Genomic DNA, 9,494 nt, shown 5'->3' with positions numbered 1-9,494 from the left:
AGTCCAGGAAACTAGAGGGGCATAGGTTTAGGGTGAGAGGGGAAGATATAAAAGAGACCTAGGGGGCAACTTTTTCACACAGAGGGTGGTGCATGTATGGAATGAGCTGCACAGAGGATGTGGTGGAGGCTGGTACAATTACAACATTTAAGAGGCATTTAGATGGGTATATGAATAGGAAGGGTTTGGAGGGATATGGGCCCGGGTGACTGGACTCAGCGTGGGCGGCACGGTGGCACAGTGGTTAGCACTGCTGCCTCACAGCACCAGAGACCCGGGTTCTATTCCCGCCTCAGGCGACTGACTGTGTGGAGTTTGCACATTCTCCTCGTGTGCGCGTGGGTTTCCTCTGGGTGCTCCGGTTTCCTCCCACAGTCCAAAGATGTGCAGGTCAGGTGAATTGGCCATGCTAAATTGCCCGTAGTGTAGGTAGGGAAATGGGGGTCTGGGTGGGTGCGCTTGGCAGGTCGGTGTGGACTTATTGGGCCGAAGGGTCTGTTTCCACACTGTAAGTAATCTAATCATAAAGTATTCCAACAGTGGCCTCACCAATGTCCTGTAAAGCCGCAACATGACCTCCCCACTCCTGTACTCAATACTCTGACCAATAAAGGAAAGCATACCAGACGCTGCCTTCACTCTCCTCAACTGAATTAATCATTCATCGTATTCCCTGATCAACTCTTTTGAACTCTTTGAAAAGGAAAATAAAGTTCCCTCAATTCCATCCCAATTAATCAGTCCTGGGATAGGATAACTAGAGGTCAAAGGACAGAGTAGAGTTAGAGAGGTGTATAGAGAGTGTCATACAGCATGAAAATGAACCTTTAGGTCTAACTTTTCCATTATTTAGTCTCATTTTCCAGTACTTTAAACCCTTCCCATTCATAACAACGGAAAGCATACCAAACGCCTCCTTCACGATCCTATCTACCTGCGACTCCACTTCCAAGGAGCTATGAACCTGCACTCCACGGTCTCTTTCCCATAGACCAGCTCTGTTTGACTTTCTGCACCTCCTGGTTCAGGCCTCTGCTGGTTTACCAAGAGGGGGGATGGAGTGGCAGACATGTTAGATGGTTGTGTCGTGATGGGCAAGAGTGTGGCAGCCTCTGCTTGGGACAGGATTAGGGTGGTCCTGGGTGATCTGCCAACTGCAACCTCCTGGGGAAGAGTCGCACCCGAAATGTTGACCTCCCCACCTCCTGATACTGCCTGGCCTGCTTGTGTCCTTCCAGCCTCCTGCCTGTCCACTTTGGATTCCAGCACCCATTGTCTCGAACCACGGCTTTCTCAGTATTGTCGTACGCGGGATCTTGCTGTGCTCACATTGACTGCTCTCTCTCTCTCTCTCTCTCTCTGATGTCCGCCATCCCTCCACACGTGTTGGGTCGGGCGTCTCTCGCTACACAAATGCGCGCCCCCCCGCAGCTGTGACAATCCCTCTCCCGACATCTCTGCTCGATATAACGGGCCAGAGTGGAGAACGCAATTCTCCAAAGGGAGCTGTTAATATCTGCATGGCATCCCGTGATGTCCCAGAGTGAGGTCAGCCAGATTTCTGTTTCCCCCGTTCAGTCGAAGATTGGACGAGTTGTTCTCTCTCTGCCCGGTGACCCGGTACCAGGTCACGGCTTTCTGTGATGGCCTGTCAAAGCTGGTGCCTCCGCGTCTCGGTGCCATCATTGTTCGGGTCTTGGAGTTGGCAACTCCACTTCGGTCTGAAGTCAGGGATCAGGTCGCTCTGTAAATCTGCGAACAAAGGCACAAAGGGCTGACCTCAGGCAGGTCTAGTTGACAGTGAGGCAAGTAAATGTGATGTTAGTGATCACTTCGAGAGGCTACAAGAGCAGGGATGGACCGCTGAGGCAGCATGAGGCTCTGGGCAGGCCCAGTTGGAACAGATTTAGGCCCCGTATCTAAGGAAGGACGTGCTGGCCTTTGGAGGGGGGTCCAGAGGAGGTTCCTCGGGGATGAAGGGCTTGTCACATGGGGAGCGGTTGAGGACTCTGGGTCTGTACCCGATGGGGTTTAGAACGATGATGGAGGAGTTGGGGGGGGGGGGGGTGGAATTGGATTGAAACGTACAGAATACCGAGAGGCCTGGGACAGAGTCGGGGGGGGTGGGGAAGGTGTTTCCACCGCTCAGAGAGAGACGAGGAACCCGAGGGCACAGCCTCAGGGTGAAGGGACGGACTGAGGTGGGGAGGAATTTCTCCAGCCGGAGGGTGGGGACTCTGTGGGACTCACGCCCCAGAGGGGTGTGGAGGGAAGACATGAGTGTCTTTAAGGACAGAGAGAGAGAGAGATAGGTTCCTGATTAGTGAGGGGGGTAGGGGTGGAGGGGTTACGGGGCTGAGAAACAGGTCAGCCATGATGGAATGGCGGAGCAGACTCGATGGGCCGAATGGCCTCATTGTGTTGCTGTGACCTCTGTCGGACATCTGGGGTCAGGAAGGGTCAAATAGAACAGAATGATCATTTGACAAGGCTGGGATCACACAAACCAGGTTCCATTCTGTTGAATTCTCAAGCTCGAGGGATACTTTGGTTTTCCCAATTATCAGGGAACGCTGGGATTGTAGGACAGACTTCTTCCCAGTGGGTCTTGGGAATCAATCAGACTCAGCCTCTCTTGACACAGCGACTGACACGGGGTGTGGGGATGGGGAGGTTGCAGGTTCAAATGCCCTTCAGTAGAAGCCACGTGAAGCCGGATAAATGCACATTTTGAATCCATGGGATCGTTTGAGTGATTGGTCCACTTCCAGAAGGTATTGAGCGATTGAGGAAAGGTAGGAGGGGACGGGAGTTAGATTGCAGGTAGACTCCCTGACTGATGGAACAGGCCGGAGGGGCTGAACGCTCTCCCCCTATCCCCAGTGAAACAAAGATGGCGCAGCATCACATCCTGACCAAGTGAGGCCTTGTGAAGGTTCTGTTGCTGGGCCTGGCCGAGATGGAGATGAACAGGTCTGGACAGTGAGCCATGGACAGCCTGGATGTTTCCTGACCTTCCTTCACAGGGGTAAGGTCCATGCTCCGTCCTCCCTGGAGTGGGAGTACGTGGTGCTCACTCAATCGATTCAGGCCTTTCGGACACTGTGGGACCTGGAGTGGATCTCCAGCCCTGGACAATGATATTTCAATTTCGCAAGTTTGGGCTCCATTGTAAAATTTTTCCAATTGATGTTCCAAGTTTGTGTTAGATTTCAGAGCATTACCCCAACAGCCATTACCTCTTACCGTTTCAGACTCACTGAAAGAACTACAGATTTTATTTCAATACCTCCCCGCCACCCCCCCCCCTCCCACACTCGTCCCACTCTCAGACCTGTTTGATGGGGGATTTTATTTCAGTTTCAAATCTTCATAGGAATTCCTTTCTCTGTATTTGAAACCCTTGCTTTATCTGTCCCAGGTATCGTTGATGGGGACAGAGCTGAGGGAATTTCTACTTTGAACTAAACTCAGTAGAGGAACCTTACTCACTCGGTATGTTTGTCTATATCGGTCAGAGTATTGAGTACAGGAGTTGGGCGGTCATGTTGTGGCTGTACAGGACATTGGTGAGGCTACTGTTGGAATATTGTGTGCAATTCTGGTCTCCTTCCTATCGGAAAGATGTTGTGAAACTTGAAAGGGTTCAGAAAAGATTTACAAGGATGTTGCCAGGGTTGGAGGATTTGAGCTACAGGGAGAGGCTGAACAGGCTGGGGCTGTTTTCCCTGGAGTGTCGGAGGCTGAGGGGTACCTTATAGAGGGGAGCATGGATAGGGTAAATAGACAACATTTTTTTCCCTGGGGTGGGGGAGTCCAGAACTAGAGGGCATAAGTTTAGGGTGAGAGGGGAAAGATATAAAAGAGACCTAAGGGGCAACTTTTTCACACAGAGGGTGGTACGTGTATGGAATGAGCTGTCAGAGGATGTGGTGGAGGCTGGTACAATTGCAACATTTAAAAGGCATTTGGATGGGTATATGAATAGGAAGGGTTTGGAGGGATAGGGGCCGGGTGCTGGCAGGTGGGACTAGATTGGGTTGGGATATCTGGTCGGCATGGACGGGTTGGACCGAAGGGTCTGTTTTCATGCTGTACATCGCTATGACTCTGAAAGACGGGCTCCGATGGAACTGAATGGAATCACTGGACTGGTCTGTCAAGAATTCAGAGACTGACCAACATGGGTAGGCCTGCACTATCTTCGGTAGGCGCGCAGAGACGGGGTAATCCCAGAGTTCCCTGACCAGAAAGGCAGCAGATCCGCTTTCCTTCTGACATCCAGATCTCAGGCATTCGAGAACGGTGACCCTTCCCTACACGGGAACGTCTAGTCCCAAGCTTTGTCAGGCCACCAGACACTATACCAGGCTAGGCTGGAGTCCCAGACTGACCGCACCGACACATGGTGACTGTGAAAAGGCTAGCACGATACAACAAGCCGCAAAGTGAAGTCGAGGCAATGGTACATTGGTAACTGATGAGCTCAATGCAGTCTATGCTCACTTTGAATCGAAGGACAGTGAATCGATGTCACCTGTCCTAACAGCCTCGGATGCTCCTGTACCCATAGTCACTGCTGCAGACGTTAGATTGGCTCTCTCAAGGGTGAATCAACAGAAAGTAATAGGCCTGAATGGAGTCTCCGGCCATGCGCTCTGATCCTGAATGGGCCAACTGGCGGGAATGCTTGCACACCTCCTCAACCTCCTTACTATGATCTGAAGACCCCACATGCTTCAAGAAGGCCCCCATCATCCCAGTGCCAAAGACCATGCAGCGTGTCTCAATGACTACTGCCTAATGGCTCTGACACCCAACGTTACGAAGTGCTTCTAGAGGTTGGTCATGGCTCATGTCAAGTCTATCCTCTCAGACGGCTTTGCTTGCTTGCAATTCGCCTAACAATGCACCAGGTCCATGGCAGATGCCACCTCCCTGGCCTTACACTCCTCTCTGAAACATCTATACAACAAGGATATCTATGTTAGGCTCCTGTTTATTCAGGGCAGAGCTGTAGTCAACACCATAATTCCAAAGAGACTTATTTCTAAGCTCCAGAGCCTAGGTCTCCACTCTCTCCTCTGTAACTGGATTCTGGACTTGCTGACCAACAGATTGCAGTCAGTAAGGGTAAATAGGCAAAGTCTTTTCCCTGGGGTGGGGGAGTCCAGAACTAGAGGGGCATAGGTTTAGGGTGAGAGGGGAAAGATATAAAAGTGATCCGAGGGGCAATTTTCTCAGACAGAGGGTGTGTCGGATGAACTGCCAGAGGAAGCAGTAGTTACAACATTTAAAAGACATTTGGACAGGTACGTGACTAGAGGGATGTTGTGAAACTTGAAAGGGTTCAGAAAAGATTTACAAGAATGTTGCCAGGGTTGGAGGATTTGAGCTACAGGGAGAGGCTGAACAGGCTGGGGCTGTTTTCCCTGGAGCGTCGGAGGCTGAGGGGTGACCTTATAGAGGTTTACAAAATTATGAGGGGCATGGATAGGGTAAATAGACAAAGTCTTTTCCCTGGGGTGGGGGAGTCCAGAACTAGAGGGGCATAGGTTTAGGGTGAGAGGGGAAAGATATAAAAGAGACCTAAGGGGCCACTTTTTCACACAGAGGGTGGTACTTGTATGGAATGAGCTGCCAGAGGAAGTGGTGGAGGCTGGTACAAGTACAGCATTTAAAAGGCATCTGGATGGGTATATGAATAGGAAGGGTTTGGAGGGATATGGGGCGGGTGCTGGCAGGTGGGACTAGATTGGGTTGGGATATCTGGTCGGCATGGACGGGTTGGACCGAAGGGTCTGCTTCCATGCTGTATGACTATTCAGTCTCGAACATCGCATCTGAGCTCCACAGGGGTAACCAAAGTTGTCTTTAGGTCCATCAGTCCTACAAATCGAGATTTCTAAATTATACCGTCTCGGTCCGAAACTCCCTCCACGTGAGATTCAGTTTAAAGCCGGTTTCTGATCCAGTTGAGATCCCGCTCAGCCCTGGGCGCATTGCTTTCACATTGTTCGACGTTCGCCACTTGTCGCTTTGTCTTGGCTTTCTCTGACCTTTGATTCTCCGATCGCTCCCACTCTCGAGTCAAGTCGAGCTGGAGTAGCTGGTCAGAGATGGATCACCTGGTGTGTGAATTTCGATGTCAGTTCAAGGTTAGGCTGGACTCCCAGGGATTAGTTAATCAGGACCATTCTTCTCTGTGTCCATCGTGTTCCTCATTCCTGATGAAGAGCTTAAGCCTGAAACGTCGATTCTCCTGCTCCTCCAGACCAGCCGTGCTTGTCTAGCGCCACACTCTCGACTCTGATCTCCAGCATCTGCAGTCCTCACTTACTCCTGCATTCATAACCGACAGTGTTCTCAACCCAGCACAACCCAAAGCAAATTGTTGGCTCTTTGATGTTCTCCAACTGGACAGTACTTAGCAAACAGGCCAGAGTGCGGTGACGGGGTGCTCAAAAGGAATCAGTTCAGCCTCACTCTCTTACTTCTGCCTGACCTATAGGTCCCCATTGCTCCCTCCATGGTAACACCTTGGCCAATCAAAAATCACTTCTCCCCCTTTCCATTATAAATTGTGGCGATGGTTCGAAATTGGCCATTCTTGCATTGTGATCCTGATGAGCAAACCTTTCTTTGATGCCACGTTGAACAGTAAACCTTCCTCTGTTGATGTTTCAGTCAAAGCTATCAGTTCAACACCCCGATTCCACGAGGGAGGGCCGCAGACACCCTGTAACTACAGGCCAATTTGGTTAACATCTATTGTTGGAAAGTATTGGAATCAATTATGAAGGAATTAATGTTAGAACTTTTGAAAAGTCATAATCTAATCAAGTAGAGACAGAAAGGGAAATTGTGCTGTTGGAGTGAGTGTTAACAGAAGTGGATCGAGGGATTGGGTAGTGTTGTCGATCAGCGAGACCGGGTGGTTCAGGTACATCATTCTTTGAAGTTTGTGTCACACATAGATGGGGGGGTGGGGGGGCGGTTTAAGAAGCACTTCATTGCTCAGCCCTTTGAGTACAGGAGTTGGGGCGTCATGTTGAGGTTGTACAGGATATTGGTGAGGCCTCTTCTGGAGAACTGCGTCCAGTTCTGGTCTCTCTACTATCAGGAGGCAAGGTTTACCGGGATGTTGCCATGTATGGAAGGTTTGAGTTATAAAGAAAGGCTGGATAGTTCATTTGGAGCAATTCTGATCTAGGAAGGACATGATTAAATTGAAAAGGGTGCAGAAAAGATTTACCAGGATGTTCCCGGGACTGAAGGGTTTAGTTATAAGGAGAGACTGGGACTTTTCTCACAGGAGCGTCGGAGGTTGAGAGACGATCCAGTGGAGGTTTATAAAATTGTGAGGGGCATAGATAGATAAACTGGGAGGTGTCTTTTCCCGAAGGTGGGAGATTTCAAGACCAAGGGGCACATTTTTTTAAGGTGAGAGGAGAGAGAGATTTTAAAAAGACACAGGGGTTTGGTGGGGGGGGGGGGCAAAGTTTTTTACACAGAGGGTGGTTCACGTGTGGAGTGAACTTCCTGAGGGAGTGGTGGATGTGGGATCAGTTACACCATTTAAAGACGTTTGGATAAGTCCATGAGTGGGAAAGGCTTGGAGGGATATGGGCCCAAGAGCAAGCAGGTGGGACTAGATTAGTTTGGGATTATGGACTGGTTGGGCTGAAGGGTCCGTGTCTGTGTTGTATGACTCTATAACTCAACAGATGTGTTGCATTTGGACTTCTGGAAGGTAATCAGCCTCACAAAAGGTGAAGACTTAAGAGTCTGCGGTGGGAGCCTATCGGCATGGACGGAGAATTGGCTCATGGGCAGGAAACGGGGAACTGGGAGAAGGGGTTATTTTTTCAGGTTGGCGAGCAGTGCCCAGTCCTGTCCCATAGGGGTCAGCGCTGGGACCACAACTGTTTCCAATCCATCTGAAAGACTTGGAGGAGGGAGGGAAAGGTCCTGCAGCCAGATCCACAGATGACACCAAAACAGACGCACCGGGAGGTTGAGAGAAGGAGACACAGAGAGATATTGAAGCAACATCGACGTGCCCACCTCCTGAAGCTGCCTGGCTTGCTGTGTTCTTCCAGCCACCGGCCTGTCTCCCTCGGATTCCAGCATCTGCTGTTTGTTTTTGTCTCTGACACAGGGACGTTGACAGACGAAGGAGGTGCCTAAGGACCATCACGCGGGTAAACGTGAAGTTGTTCCTTTGGGAAGGGAGTCCGGGATGTTATTTAAATGGGGAAAGTCTGCATGAAGCTGCAACACAAAGGGACCTGGGGGGGGGGGGGGGGGGGGGGGGGGGCGGAATCCCCTGCACGAAACACAGAAAGCTAGCACTCAGGGGCAGCAGGGAATCAGGAAGGGTCGTGGAATATTGACCCTTATTTCAAGGGGGTAAGAGTGGGGAGGTGTGACTGGAACTGTCCAAGGTGCTGGGGGAGACCACATCGGGAATACTCTGAGCGGTTCCTTATTTAGGGAAAGATATCATTTCATTGGAGGTAGTTCAGAGAGAAGCTTCACTCGGTGATCCCCGGGAGGGGGGGGGGGGGGGGGGGAGTGTCTCATGTACAAAGGCCTGAACAGGTTGGGACTCTATGCCCTGGATTTGGGAAGCATGGGAGGCTGATCTGACTGGGACATATTAAGGGGCGAGACAGGGTCAGTGCTGAGAGGATGCTCCCCTCCCCCCCCCCCCCCCCCCCTCCACCGCCCTCAGGGGAGAGGCTAGGACCAGAGGGCACCCTCTCAGAATAAAGGGGGGGGGGGAATTCAGACTGAGATGAGGAGGAATTTACTCCCTCAGAGGGTTTGAGTGTTTTTTTGGAATTGCTTGCCACAGCCAGCAGTGGGGGGCAGAGCCCTTGTGTATATTGAAGGTTGAAACAGAGATTCCTGATCCGTCAGGGGAATCGGGGTGTTACATGGAAAGAGGAAAATCAGATCAGCCATGATCCTGCTAAATGCAGGAGCAGGCTTGAGGGGCCGAATGGCCTGCTCCTCTTCCAGTCTCTGATGCTCCTGTGGCGATAAGAGTCGGGCAGTCCTTGGGAGTGTTCTTGGGTTATATTTATCCCTCGGTTAATCTCACTTAAAGAGCTTATCATGGCTTTACTATCCGCGCAAAGCAGCACAGTGCACAGTCTCTGCCGTGGTTCCTGCACCCCAACAGGGACTGCCCTTGGAAAACTGCTCCACCGGCTGCCGAATGCTTTGGGATGCTCTGCGGTGGTGATAGGCGCTATAGAAATGTAAGTCTGTCCTTTTTCATTTGACATCCTTCACTGGGTTTCAACGTGTCCGCCCCCAATCCCCCTCCACCCACCGCTTCCCCTTCCCCTTCCCTGTTCCCTAAGACAGCGTGCCTGGATGTGCAACCTCACTTTCCAGTTCATGGAGAGAGGGCTTGCATTTGTGTAGCACCTGCCACCTTCCCAGGCCATCTGAACGAGCCTTCCCGGCTCCCCCTTTGCTTT

The 9,494-nt window shown here is 51.1% G+C and overlaps 1 long non-coding RNA gene across 1 annotated transcript in view; it reads right to left on the bottom strand.

Moving 5' to 3' along the window:
* The window catches only part of LOC140492378 (uncharacterized), a 59,058-nt gene that overhangs the window by 32,420 nt on the left and 17,144 nt on the right, over positions 1-9,494 (bottom strand). The gene's annotated exons all lie outside the window — the stretch shown is intronic.

The sequence above is a fragment of the Chiloscyllium punctatum genome, chromosome 21, assembly GCF_047496795.1.
Source record: "Chiloscyllium punctatum isolate Juve2018m chromosome 21, sChiPun1.3, whole genome shotgun sequence".
Lineage (NCBI taxonomy): Eukaryota > Metazoa > Chordata > Chondrichthyes > Orectolobiformes > Hemiscylliidae > Chiloscyllium > Chiloscyllium punctatum.
Note: the sequence above shows the minus strand (reverse complement) of the source record. Positions and strands in the feature narration are given on the sequence as shown.